We start from the raw sequence: 15,278 nt of genomic DNA, 5'->3' as shown, positions 1-15,278 counted from the left end.
CTGCATTTGCTTTTAATTTTTTTATATTACTGTAAGAGTGATGCTATTGATTGTGACCAAATTATGCAACAATGTGCAAGAAGTTCAATTGTATCCAGTAAGGAAAGCGAATGAATTGCAAGGATGGCAAGAGTATGATGCTATCCAGGATGAGAGCAATGGTGGTTTGTAATAGAAGGGACAAAATGATGTAACAAGATGGCAGCTGTCACGCATTTTGCTGTTTATTGCTCTCATCTCTGTCTCACTACATACTGGAAAGTTCCAAAAAGTATGAGACATGTTACAACGTCCCAGGTGACGGTTTAACTGCTACTGCACCTGATTATGCTGTGCATTGTATGGAAAGGCAAATCATAGGTTTCATTTATGTTCATAACCATTTAAGCCTATTATATTTGTGATTTGTTTAGCTTTACTATAAGTATTAGGCAGGAAGTGTTCGAGAGCCTTACTCCTGAAGCAAACACTGTCTGCAGAGGTGCCAGGACGAATGACCTGAAGATGGGGCTCCTGGACTATGTATGCTGATGTGATTGCTGCCTTGATCATGTTTACCTGAATGATCATCTTACTGAACATCATACATAGCTGAGTATCCATATACTAGCTGTTCTACCCGTTCTTTGCATGGCAGTTTCTGATATTCACTGTTGTCATTATAAATGAGTGTACAAAATTTGGTAAATCTATGGAGCTGTACTTTTGAGACGTCTTAATGTAAGTAAATATTAATCCATGGTTCTTGGCGTTACCCGAGGAGCATCCATAGCTGATATGGTAAAAAGTGAAAGGACCAGTTTTGTAGTTTATTAAATTCTACACACTGGAGGTGCAATCCAAATTTTGTTCCGATTGTCAGTTTGGGCATTATTGTTCAGGCAGTGCAAGCCATTCATCGGCAATGATGTCATCATGTCAACCCCCTTTTCATCCCCTTAGGGGAGGTTTATTAAAATTCTAGTTACATAGTTTTCCTTTTTCCCTAGCATATCAGGAAGTTAGAGAATTAGTGATGAGTGAGTGAGTGAGGAATTTCACACACACACACACACACACACACACACACACACACACACACACACACTATCATCTATGCTTGTATTATCAAAATGCTTTTATTTGATTTGATACCTGTGTGGTCCTCATTTACTTATGAGTGTCCTCAAGCTTAAACCCACCTAAAACGGAACTATAGCTGGGGTGGTGAAACCCCACCACAACATTCACATATCTGCTTATTGATATGCCTATACTGTCAACTATGATACAGCTTTGGTTGCTGTAGATAGCTTGGAGGATGTGGTCTTTAGGCTGTTTACAAATTGGTTTCTCCCTCTTGACTCAGATTTGGGTTGTGTTTAAGTGCTGCATTGAAAGGGTGGCTTTCGATCCTGGTGATTTAAGTACTCACTATTTCCGCATTCAGTGATTTTGACTGTGATCACTGGCTTCAGTTATTTTGGAGATCTTGCTCCCTGCAAAAACTAATCCTGGAATACCTGCCCATCACAGACCACCACTCTATGTGGCCTACAGGGTTTTTGCTGTTTCTTTACTCATCAGACCTGCAGTGTAAACTATATAGGGTTGTTTGTAGGTTTTTTCACCTTTGGGAAATTTACTCTTCCCCTTCCCATTGATGTTTTTGTCTGTGTCAGAACCTCCCTATATTATTTTGTACCTGCAGGTATGGGATTTGTTTTGTGGACCGTAGGCCATTCTTTTATATTTTGGTTGGCTCGACACCATTTAGTGAAGGGATACCTGCTTAGTTCCCTGGGCTCTGCATATCCTTTAGCTGGGTTTTTGGGGTATGCTTTTGTGGGCCCCTGCCTGATCATTCATCATCGTTGCTGTCAGGATTCTGGCGCCTGAATGGTGAACCAATTTCGGGATGGTCGGTTTTATGATTGCCAGGATTCCAACAGCCGGGATCCTGACTGGATCCCAGATTATATAAACCTGCTTGTGTGGATAAATCAGGGGGAGAGATTGGTTGGTGTGCACATTTAGCTACCCCTTTGTTTACTGGATGCTGCATACCCTTACCTCCCATACTGCTGTGTTCTTATGAAATGCCATTGCAATGTTTCTGTTAGCTGTTCATATTCCTGTGTACGATCTTATTGCACTGGCTGTATGTACCTTTCTACTAGAATAAAAGTCTATTTGTTTTAAAGCATTCCATTCTCCAGTGGTCACCTGAATCTACCCTCTTCGTGGAAATAAAGGCCAATTTGCACTAGTTGATGGATACTTACAGTAGGTCATTACTATCATAGTATGGTGTGACAGAGAACCCAGACACTCTTCATGGGGACCTGCTACAGGTACCCAGTGTGTTTGAGGCTTATAGGAGGTTGAATTTGGATGTCGGCCTATTTCCAGTATGCTCACCTGTACAGACAGGTTGGCCGGCATGAGGAAGCCGATGATACCGTGAGGAGGCGGGGAAACGCATCAACATTTTAATCTTTGTGTTTATACACTACCTGAACCGGAGAAATTCCACATATCACCCTGCAGTATTCAAAATGTTTTTTTGACCAGTCTCCCAGAGATGTCTGCCAGAAAAGGTTAAAAGCACCAGTAGCTGAGGAGAAATTATTTGCAACAGAACAGTGTGGAGAGTGGTAAGACCACACTTATATTTTAAGTCTGGCCAGAGCTGCAAACCAGTACTATGTATACATCGGATTCCTCTGAATATTGAATATAAAGGATCCTATATTGTGATTTAAAAATTGATTACTCCAGCTGTGTCTCCATTTGCCTGCAACAGATAATTCCAATCAGCCTATATGAGACATTTCCTTATATGTTACACTGTATACAATTCTGAAACAAGCTACAAATCAGTGGACTTTAAAGAAGTTCTTTGTTGCAATTATTGCTGAAACCACATTTCTGCTGCTGGGTACACTGGGCTCCACAAGGATAGACATTGGGGTGTAGAGTAGGATCTTGATCCGAAGCACCAACAGGCTCAAAAGCTTTGACCTTCTTCCCAAGATGCATAGCGCTGCCTGCTATATCACCCCGCCTCCGTGCACAGGAGCTCAGTTTTGTAGTTGGTGCTTGCAGTACAAGCATGTAACAGGAAGGGCTGCTCACAGCAGCTCAGGAAAAAGCTTTTTCTGAGGAAAAAAGACTACAAGGGCTGCAGAAGAGACACAGATTGTGTTAGATGTCAGTAGACATCACCTGCTGCAGCTCCATCTCTCCCCCAGCGGCACTGCATACTACCGTGCCCTGGTTGCCGGGTACATACAGCAGGAGGCTTCGGTTTTCTTCAAAGTCAGTCACACACGGCTGGGGCTCTCCGGGATTGCGTGGCCGCACTTCGGGAGGAGGTAAGTGGGTCTCGCTCGCGGGACTCATGCTTTATCGCGATCCGGCGCGGCCGCTGGGAGGCGGGCCGCACGCGCCGGTGTGGACACTGTGGCAGTGCAGGGACCCACTAAGCCACCAGGGCAAGGGCACAGGTTGGTTTTTCTCTTGTAAACCATTTCTTATGCAGCCCACAGTACCGATGGTGAAGTCCAGCAGGGGGATAAGGCTTAGACCTGTAGCCCCTCCCCCTCCCCAGGGCGCAATTTACAGTAAATGTTCCCACCCTGGAGCTGCATATCTCTATCTCTCCCTCACTCCCAGTCAGTGTTTGGGCGCCATTTCCCCAGCTACACTGTTCCTGGGACTGCTTGGGCAAATCCTCCTTTGTAAAGCCGCCTGAAAGTCAGCGCTGTGCCTTTACAAGACACTTACGTATTCTACATGTCGTTTAGACTGTGTTAGTTAAGAAAAAGTGCATTTGGTCAGGGTTATTTAGTACAAGTACCCTGTGATATACATCCAGTCTTTACTGTGCATTGTTATATCTATTGATTATATAGCTATATTATCGAGCTAGTCCAGTGCAATATTATTGATTGTTATAACTTCTGCATTGTACAAACTGTGACTATATGTGTGTGCATTGGCTTGCTGTGTGACCTCCATTTCGTGTCTCTCACTCAGCTTTCTACTCTATATTCTATAACCTGAGGGGGCTAGGTGCGTCAGGTTTGTAATACATGATATAGGATATTCACAAGATTTTCTTAAATTGTATTTTTCTCTGTGATATTAGTCACCATATCTCTCCTGAATCCCTGTTTGTGCTGACTACACTGTGCAGGGGTTTGGGTCAGGTACTGTGCTGCTGACAAATTGTACTGTGTTACCTTATACTGCAAGTTATATAACATGTCTGCTGATGAGGGTAACGGTTCTGGGGCTGAACACACTGGTAGTGGTGCTGAGGCCACAGATACTTTTGAGGAAAATATATCAGCTGAGGGCTATGGTTCTGGGGGTTCCTTGCCCCCAAGTGGGACTATAGCAACGGGGGTCCAGAATGACCCGCCGTGGGCTACCGTCTCCACGCTACTGAATACGCTAGTTACTAAACTAACGCCCCCTATGGGACCTCCTATGCAACTGTATATGGTCCCCGTGGTTAGTCTGCCGTGGGCAGATGCACTTGTCCACTCAGTTACAAAAATTTAACCAGTCCCTGACTACTAAAAAGTCTAACCCTCGCCCGCCTAAGACCAAGGAGTCCTCTAAGTGGGCCATTACTTCCTCACAATCCACTGCTGTCATTGACACCTCGTCTGATGAGTCTGGCGTTTACACTGACCCCACAGATTCTGACACTGATAATACTGATGGGGATAGTGATTCACAAGTGGATGTTCCTGATCTATTGGAGGCTATAAAGATTACGGATGATCCTGAGCCGTCCGTTCCTCCTAAGAAACTGGATAGGTTCAAGCATCAGAAGGTGGTTAAACAAGTTTCACCTCATTCTGATCACCTGGTTGATATACGTCAGGAATCCTGGGAAAATCCAGGTAAGAAGTTCGTGTCTCACAAGAAGCTGCTTGCTCGCTATCCCCTCGCTCCAGAGCTGTCTAAAAATTGGGAGACACCTCCTCCAGTGGACTCGCATGTGGCAAGGATGGTGGTTTCCTCAGCTCTACCTGTCAATACCATCACGTCTCTGAAAGAGCCTATGGATAAACGTGTGGAGGGTTGTCTGAAAGTCATTTACACCCTCACAGGCACTGCGCAGAGGCCCACTATTGCAGCGACATGGGCTGCAGAAGCTATTGAAGCGTGGGCCCAAGAGTTGGAAGCTGAAATCTCTTCTGACCATGCTAGACATATATTGTCACAGCTTCTCACTATATTAAAGAGGCGGCTTCTGATGCCGGTGTTCTGGCAGCCAAGGCTTCTACTACGTCAGTCCTGCCTCGCCGGATATTGTGGCTGAGATCTTGGTCTGTGGATCTGGATTCTAGAAAAACCCTGGAGGTACTCCCTTTTAAGGGAGATATCCTGTTCGGGGAGGACTTAAATAAGATAGTGGCTGATTTGGCTACTGCCAAAACAGCCTGTCTGCCAAGTACTGCTCCTTCTGTGCCGAAGGCTAAAAGTATTTCCTTTCGTCCTTTTCGTCCTTCAGGTAAAGCAAAAGGTCAGGCATACCACAAACAGGCCCGCACTCCCAAACCTGGTAAGCCAAAGCCCAAAAGAGCCTGGGCTGCCTGTCAGCAAGCTTCCAAGACCAATAAGCCTGCCGCATGATGAGGTGGGCCTCCCCCTGGGGGACCCCAGGGTGGGTGGCCGGCTTCTAGGGTATACCCAGGAATGGTTGAAGACCACTTCAGATGCCTGGGTACGGGAAGTCGTCACTCGAGGTTACGCCATAGTCTTCAAAAACCATCTCCCTCATCGATTTTGCCTGACAGACGTCCCTTTGGACCAGACAAAGGCAAAGACTCTTCATTCGGTGGTACAGACCCTCCTGAACACAGGAGTGGTATTACATGTGCCTCTTGCTCAGAGGGGCCAGGGGTACTCTTCTCTGCTGTTTCTAGTCCCGAAACCGAATGGGTCCTCCCGGCCCATTCTCAACCTCAAGACATTGAACAAGTTTGTGAGAATCTCCAAGTTCCGTATGGAAACCCTTCGCTCTATTGTTTTGGCCTTGGAACCTGGGGATTATATTGTCTCCCTCGATATACAGGATACTTACCTGCATATTCCTATAGCAGTGTCGCATCAGCAATAACTGAGGTTTGCGGTTGGCAAGCTCCATTACCAGTTTTGGGCGTTATCTTTTGGTTTAACCACGGCTCCGCGAGTCTTCACCAAAGTTATGGCGGTGATGACGGCGGTACTCCGCCGTCAAGGGGTCAGGATCCTATTGTTTCTGGACGACTTGTTGATCCTGGCAAATTCCCCAGAAATTCTTCTACATCACCTAGATCTGACTGTCCGGTTTCTGCAAGCCCATGGGTGGCTCATCAACTGGAAGAAATCCTCCCTGGTCCCTGCTCAGAGCATGGTGCACCTGGGAGCATTATTGGACACTCACAACCAGCGGTTGTTCTTTTCTCAGGAGAAAGTCCTGAAGCTTCAGGACAGGATTCGTTGCTTCCTCTCTCATCCACAAGTGTCGATACATTCGGCGATGCAGGTGCTGGGCCTCATGGTGTCAGCATTCGACATGGAGCATGCTCAATTTCATTCTCGCCCTCTCCAGAGGCTGATTCTGGCCAAGTGGGATGGCCTGCCTCACCGTATCAGGTCTCACATGATCTCATTGACTCCGGAGGTCCATCAGTCGCTGTGCTGGTGGCTCCAGGACCAACGATTGTGCAAGGGTCTTCCCTTCTGGATACCCAACTGGGTCCTGTTAACGATGGATGCCAGTCTAAAGGGTTGGGGCGCGGTGTTGGAGCAACACTCCCTTCAGGGTCGGTGGACCAAGGAGGAGTATTTCCTCCCGATCAACATTCTGGAATTGCGGGCGGTCTTCCACTCATTGAACCTGGCCCAGCATTTATTACAGAACCTTCCTGTTCAGGTACAGTCGGACAACGCCAGCACAGTGGCTTACATAAATCATCAAGGCGGCACTCAAAGCCGCTTGGCAATGAAGGAAGTCTCATGGATTCTTCAATGGGCGGAACGCCATCTACCAGCCATATCGGCAATATTCATTCCGGGAGTCCTGAATTGGGAAGCGGACTTTCTCAGTCGTCAGGACGTACAGAGAGTGGGGCCTCCATCCAAAAGTGTTTCAACTCCTAGTGGAAAGGTGGGGTCTTCCAGATGTGGATTTGATGGCATCTTGACACAATCACAAGGTTCCGGTCTTCGGACCAAGAACAAGGGATCCTCAAGCAGCATTCGTGGATGCGCTGGCGGTGCCATGGAGGTTTTGGCTGCCGTACGTGTTCCCTCCAGTGTCACTCCTGCCCAGGGTAATTCGGAAGTTCAAGTAGGAAGGAGGAATCCTGCTTCTCATAGCTCAAACGTGGCCCAGACGGCACTGGTTCTTAGAACTCCAGGGCCTCTCATTAGAGCGTCCAGTTCTAATTCCACAACGCCCAGACCTTCTCGTTCAGGGCCCCTGTGTCTACCAGGACCTGGCCCGGCTGTCTTTGACGGCGTGACTCTTGAAGCTTCCGTCTTGAGGGCTAAAGGGTTTTCTGAGGCGGTCATTCAAACTATGTTGCGGGCCCGGAAACCGGCTTCTGCTCAGATTTACCACAGGGTCTGGCATTCTTACTTTGTTTGGTGCGCATCTAACAATTATGACGCTTCCAAGTTTAGTACAGCCAAGCTTTTGGCTTTTCTTCAGCAGGGCCTATACTTAGGCCTGCGTCTGGCTTCCCTCAATGTTCATATTTCTGACTTGTCGGTGTGGTTTCAGAGAAAAATTGCAACCTTACCTGATGTTCATACCTTTACTCAGGGTGTGCTGCGTATCCAACCTCCCTATGTCCCGCCTGTGGCTCCTTGGGACTTGTCGGTGGTTTTGGAGGCGTTACAAGAGTCTCCATTTGAATCTCTTGGCTCAGCTAACCTTAAGTGGCTTTCCCTTAAGGTGGTGTTTCTGCTGGCTATTGCCTCCGCTAGAATAGTGTCGGATTTGGGTGCCTTGTCTTGTAGTTCCCCATATCGGATTTTTCACCATGACCGGGTGGTTCTTTGGACTCGTCCCGGATATTTACCTAAGGTGGTGTCTTCGTTCCACCTTAATCAGGAGATTGTGGTCCCGGTCCTTGTCTCTCCTGACTTGTCTCCCAAAGAGCGGTCTTTGGATGTGGTACGATCTCTCTGTATCTATGTGGAGAGTACTGCTCATATTAGGAAGTCTGATTCTCTCTTTGTTCTGTTTGGTTTTCACAAACGTGGCTGGCCTGCTCACAAGCGGACTTTGGCCATATGGATTAGAATGGTGATTGCACATGCTTATGTGAAGACTGGTCTGTCAGCTCCTGCTCACATTACGGCCCGTTCTGCTCGGTCTGTTGGACCTTCATGGGTGGCCCGCCATGGTGTGACCCTTGAACAATTGTGCAAGGCGGCAATGTGGTCCTCGGAACACATTTATAAGGTTCTATGCCTTCGATACTGCCGCTTCCCAGGATGCTTCCTTTGGACATGGGGTTCTTGTGCCCGCTACAGTGCATCCCCTCCCATAAGGAACTGCTTTAGGACATCCCCAATGTCTATCCTTGTGGAGCCCAGTGTACCCCGCAGCAGAAAACAAGATTTATGGTAAGAACTTACCTTTGTTAAATCTCTTTCTGCGAGGTACACTGGGCTCCACAAGGCGCCCACCCTGACGCACTTAGCTTCTTTGGGTTGGTGTGGCTATAGCCGCTGACACTTTCTCCTGTTGGGAGAGTGTGGTGTTTGTGGCAACTTGCAGTTGTCATCTCTTTTCCTTGCTACTGCATTGGGCTGGTTAACAAAACTGAGCTCCTGTGCACGGAGGCGGGGTGATATAGGAGGCGGCACTATGCATCTTGGGAAGAAGGTCAAAGCTTTTGAGCCTGTTGGTGCTTCGGATCAAGATCCTACTCTACACCCCAATGTCTATCCTTGTGGAGCCCAGTGTACCTCGAAGAAAGAGATTTAACAAAGGTAAGTTCTTACCATAAATCTCGTTTTTATGATATACAATGGTCATATTAATTGTTCTAGGGTTGTGAAATGTATTCACCAGACGGTGGGTGTAATTCTTTTTATACATTCTGTATTTTAATAAATTGTGTATATATTCCTGTGCGCTGTAATATTTTTCTCTTCTTGGTTCTGTCTACTTTTATAGGTTTGAGCAGCCCCTATATTACTGGCTGTACAGGAATAATTTGACAAGTGCACGGTCAATTTTTGTATGTGTGTTTTATTCTTCAAATAAGCTCACATTTATAATTAAGCACACAATATCCGTTATAAATAATGTTGTTACGCCCAGTTAATCATTCCCATGAAGAATCACAAAATAAACATAACACGCCAGTCCAAATGTTTGTTGCATTTTAGTTTGTCAAAAGTACTGTTTTTTTTGAGCTGGAAAACAATGTCTTATTTGATTGGCATAATTCCAGAATTTATGGAGTTGTTCTTCAATAAACAAATTCCAATTCATCATACTTACAGTATGTCTCCTGGTCTTTATTTCAGTATTTGTGTAGTATGTTTTTGTGGTATTAAAGGTGTATGCTGTTAGGGTGTGTAATCATCTTCTGAATGTCTTTTGGCTGAAGATCAACTCTACAATTTAACCTATACCTCAGTCTATTTGCAGGCAACTGATCAGCTATTTGTAAAGCAGTATTAAAATCAAAACTGTCCTCTGGCTGACAATCACTGTGGTGACATGTCTAGGAAGCCACAGAAGGATGTCTGCTGCCACTCCGATGTAGCAGTACGTGCCTGTGCTTTTAGTTGTTACTTCCACAATCTCCCTGAAATGCTTTTTCAAAAGTAGGCAAGTACGGTATATGTGTGCGTGTGTGAGGGGGGGGGGGGAGGGGCTGCCCCTGACTTTGCCAGGAGCGCTCGGACCCCTAGATACACCCCTGGGCGTGGCTACACCCCCTACCCAAAAAATTTTGGTAAAAAGTACTATGCACACTAGGAAGGGAAGTGGATTTGTTGCCCTCAGCTAGGGGGGAGATCCAGGGGAAAGGAGGCGATCACTGCAATCTCTGGAGATGTGCGCTTTTTTTTAATTTTTTTTAATCTAGGCAATCTGAGTCAAAACGAGTCCCATTTCAGAGCTTCCCACATTTCAGAACTTGAATTTACCATCAGAATCTTGTGTTTTGAATTGCTTGTAAATCTTTTCCTTATGACTTCAGGTGCCATTTCACACAGCAGAATGTGGTGCAAATTGATTGGAGATGAGTGAAAATGAATGGTAATGATGTTAATACTACTGTAGGAACAAAAATAAGTCCAAATTACATGACTGTAGCTATTATCAATTGTTTAATCCAAAACCAAAACATGAGGGTGCGCACATCTCTAGCAATCAACCCCTGTAGCACTGGCAGGGTTGAGAGTCTCCTCTCTCTCTCCCTGCCCAATGTGCTACTGACCCCCTACCTGCCCCCTTCTTGGTGCCCCATATTATATTAATTAGGTTCACTGATAGAAGATTATTTCATTAGTGGTTCATTTTATATATATATATATATATATATATATATATATATATATATATATATATATATATATATATATATATATATATATATATATATATATATATATATATGTAGTGCCAGCACTCCAAATGCACAATTCCTCTATTTGCCCTGCTGCCATTGAAAATTGAATGTATTAGTATGAAGTATGTTTAGTATTTAAATATGATCAAATGATATAAACACAAATAAGTTGTTTGACAATTTTCTGATTAAGTATGAAGCAGTAAGGCTGATAATAAGCCCATTGAAATTCCTTGTGAACTAGTCCTCCTCCCCTGTTCCTCCTCACACAACATATCCTGTCTATATACATTTTGCTAATATATGTCATAATTTTACAGATATTCCATATGGCGAAATTTGGTCCGATACCATTTTAAGTATTGAGTATTGTTTATTTGCCTTTTGAAGACACGATAAGATGTATGTCCATATTGTGATTCTTTGGTATGTATTCAATAGTTTTTTGAAGAGATATAATTGTACTGCAAATAGATAAGAAAAGTTGTTTATGAATGTTTTTGTATTATTAAGATTATAATATATCCCTGATGAAGTCTGAAGGACGAAAAGCGTTGGGTTAAAACATTGTTCTCTGACATTTCTTCAAGGAAGATCACTCTTGATGTTGTTTGAATTACCAACACAACTATTGTCTGTACAAACATCATTTATTGTTATCCTGGGCAAATTGTAAACAGTTTTATTCATTATATTTTAAAATAAACAATTTCTTTTTTAAGATTGTTTTATTATACACAACTTGTACATACCAAAGTACAACATCAGCTCCCTGGGGAAACTTCTTTCTATAATATATATATATATATATATATATATATATATATATATATATATATATATATATATATAGTGCAAGTACTCCAAATGCACAATTTCTCTACTTGCCCTGCTGCCATCCCGGGTTCAATTAATCCCCATATACATGCAATGAAAGAAGGGCAGCACTAACAGGTCTTCATACAGCAAGAATAACGACTACTGAGTCAGTTCTGTAGTTCGACGTTTCGGTGTTGTCAATGTTCTTGATAAAGGTGGCAACACCAAAATGTCGAACTGCAGAACTGACTCAGTAGTCGTTATTCTTGCTGTATGAAGACCTGTGAGAGCCACCCTTCTTTCACTGTTTATAATATATATTGATATATATTTATTTTGAACTACTTAAACAACGGCATAAAACCTACATTCAATTATATGTTCATGATTTTATGTTTTTTTTGCCTATAATTGAAGCAGATATTTTTGTGTCATTTTCATAACAGGTTTATATATAATTTATGGTTTTGATTCACTGTGAAATCTTCACTTAAAATGCATTTCCATAGAACCTTTTTATGTTTTGTAGAACATCTTGCACCTACTGTAGATGAACAAACTTTCAGATAATGACAAACTCTCAGAGGACAGAAGTTTATTTCTACTTCAACAGTTCAGAATCATGGGCTCAAGACCTCACTCTCTCTTCAATGTTTGTCTTTGTGTTGATGAAGCAGACCAAATATTCCTTTGAGAAAAATTATATGGTTGACTCAGCTGCACCAAAAATAATTGTGAAAGCTGTTCATGGCCCCAGAAACCATGTATCTCTGCATTAGCACAACAAAAATACTGGCTATACAGCTAATGTAAACAAGGGTAAATGCAGAGCAATGATGCTCAAATTTACCATTTTGCAGTATATTTATCCATTTTTACTATCCTTACTCTTGTACTTAATTTGTTTTTAATCAAATTACAAGTGGTGTAGTTTACAGTTGCTCATACATGCCAGCATTATGGCTGCTCCCTTCCAGGAGGCAGCAGCAAGGTCTCGCAACAGAGGAGCATGGATCCGGAAAAAGGGGCAGTCCGAGGGTGTGGGGATATGATCATGTTGTGGCCCCACCCACTGCTTTACCTTAATAATAATATAATATATCTTTATTGTCAGTAACAAACACCAAGGGATGTCAATGAAAACAATCAAGCAAAACCATATTGCATAACATAAACTTGCAGCAAGTTACATTTCAAGACCTAAGATTGAAACATTTTGACAATTTAGCATGCGAACTGCGCTCGGAAAGAAGCTGTTATGCAGCCTCTTTGTGCATGAGTAGACAGCCCTAAAGCGTCTATTTGATGGTAATCTTGAAAAGACTGGGAAGTTTGGATGACTAGAATCCCCCAAAATGGCTATAGATTTCTTAAGGATCCTCTTTTCATATATTTCAGAAATACTGGGCTACCTGACACCGATTGCTCTACACGCTGTCCTAACCACCCGATCCAGGGCCTTTCATTCTGCAACACTACAATTTCCGAACCATACGACAATCCCGTAGGTCAGTACATTCTCCACCAGGGGCGGATTGGGAACAAAAAGTGGCCCTGGAAAAATTTGTACTAGTGGCCCCACATGGGCAGCACCAGAGGTGTAAGGTCTAGCCATGGGCATGACAGCAGCACCCTCCCACCAAGACTTTCCAGATAATGGGCATGTCCAGCATCAAGGGGAAGTTAAAAGGAAATAAAATTAAATGTTATGAGCACATTATATGATACACCTTTAGAATTCAGAAAACTATAGAATTCTTTAGGAAGATATATTTTCTTGCTTATTACACCAACCGTATCCCAATCACTATTCACTCAATCTTATATGTCAGCCAAGCAGGCAGACAGAGCATACACTAGATCATCTGCAATCACAGGCTAAGAGGCAAAGTCATTTTCATATATGCAAATTATTTGGCATCTTATTCATTATGTCTATAAATTGGACCACATGTCCTCAAACAAAACAGGCCCGCCAGGTGCGTCGGCCCACCGGGAATCTTCCCTGTGGACCCTATGGCCAATCCGCCTCTGCTCTCCACAACACTACGATAAAAATTTAACAAGTTCCCTTTACTCACACTAGCAGATTTTAATTTCCTCCAAAAAAAAAAAAAAGACGTTGCTGCGCATTCTTTATAAAAAAATTTGAGTTTAAAGACCAAGACAAAGAGTTTGAAGTAAAAATCCCTAAAAATTTAAAAGACTCCACCTGCTCAATACCTATTCCATCCAGAATAACAGGAGACTTTGGGGCACTATTTCGTTTCCTAAAATCAATAATCATCTCCTTAGTTTTAGATGTATTTCAAATTAAACCATTCACCCTGCTCCATTCTAATAAACTAACGACCTCTCTTCTATATGCAGTCTCATTCTCGTTGCTTATTAAACCCACAATAGCAGTATCATCCGCAATCTTAACAATTTTTACAGAATCTGATGTAGACTCACAGTCGTGGGTAAATAATGAATATAGTAGTGGACTCAGGACACATCCCTGTGGAACACCTACATTCAACACCACTTCCCCCGAAGTTAAACCCCCCAATTTAACAACCTAAGCCCTATCCGATAAAAAGTGGATCAACCACTTACAAGTAGAACTGTTTAGGCCCAACCTGGACAACTTAAAAACTAAAGAATTGGGCACAATGGTATTAAAAGCGGAGCTAAAATCAACAAATAAGATTCTTATATAGCTGTTCTTTCCTTCCAAATGAGTATGTACATGATGTAACATAGTCAGTGCAGCATCATCCGTAGATCGATTTGCCCTGTAGGCAAATTGAAAAGGGTCAAACCCCACTGGAAAGTGAGCCTTGATATGACCCAGCCCCAAACGTTCAAAACATTTAATTATCAAGGAAGTCAGGGCTATTGGCCTATAATCATTTAATCTTTTTGGTACCCCACACTTTGGAATCGGGATAATGGTAGTTGCCTTAAAACTGCTTGGAACTAAGCAGTGTGCTAATGATAGATTAAAAATTAACGTAAAAATCCCACTTAGCTGTTCACAACATTCTTTAATAACTTCACCCTGGATGCAATCTGGACCAGCAGCCCTACCAGGCACCATCGAACGCAGACACAGCCGGACTGCCCATTCATCAAGCACCAGAGGGGCCTCGTCTGACCTCATTTCCAATACCAGGTCATTTAATTTACTTTCCTCACTAAACCTGGAATAAAATACACTTAATTTTTTAACCAGGGAACTATCCACACCCCGAATCTGTAAGGTCTCATATGCATCTCCACATACCCCGCGAATCAGAGTTCTGACTAAACTTCTCTTCCATTTTTGATGAGTAATTAATTTTGGCCCTTCTAATTCCCTTTCTCAACTCAGCCCTAGCAGCTCGATAAACCTCTTTATCCCCTGATCTAAAGGCTCTGTCACGTGCCCTAAGCAAAGAATGAACTTCTCCATTTAGCCAGGGTTTTTATTAGCAAAAACTCTAAAACATTGTCTAACTGTTACACTTTCCATACAACAATCTATGTAGCCCAAAATTGTAGAAGTGAGAAGATCTACATCAATTTTCCCACCATCCCCAGATTCTTCTATTAATAAATCCCAATCAGTGAAGGATAAAATATCCTTTAACCGCTCCATCGCGCCCTCAGGCCAGACCTGAACACATTTCCTAATAGGCCTAGCACGCTTCACTACTGGGACATAAGTCGGTTTCATAAACAATGAAACATGATCAGATTTCCCAATGTGAGCACATACTCACATAGTCTCATAGCTCATCTTGAAAGTCATATAAACTTGATTCAAAATATTTCCACCACGCATTGGAACCCCAATATTCTTATTATGCTTAGGTAAAATAGATTTGAAATCAACTCCATTAAAATCAC

At 43.1% G+C, this 15,278-nt stretch overlaps 1 long non-coding RNA gene across 1 annotated transcript in view; it reads left to right on the top strand.

Moving 5' to 3' along the window:
• The window catches only part of LOC134911552 (uncharacterized), a 33,641-nt gene that overhangs the window by 14,983 nt on the left and 3,380 nt on the right, over window positions 1-15,278 (top strand). The window contains exons 2-3 of the long non-coding RNA XR_010176665.1: window positions 10,907-11,012; window positions 12,804-12,913. This is a non-coding gene — a long non-coding RNA (uncharacterized LOC134911552). The remainder of the gene's footprint in view (window positions 1-10,906; window positions 11,013-12,803; window positions 12,914-15,278) is intronic.

Source organism: Pseudophryne corroboree, chromosome 4, assembly GCF_028390025.1.
Source record: "Pseudophryne corroboree isolate aPseCor3 chromosome 4, aPseCor3.hap2, whole genome shotgun sequence".
NCBI classification, from domain to species: domain Eukaryota; kingdom Metazoa; phylum Chordata; class Amphibia; order Anura; family Myobatrachidae; genus Pseudophryne; species Pseudophryne corroboree.
This window is presented reverse-complemented; position numbering and strand designations above follow the sequence as displayed.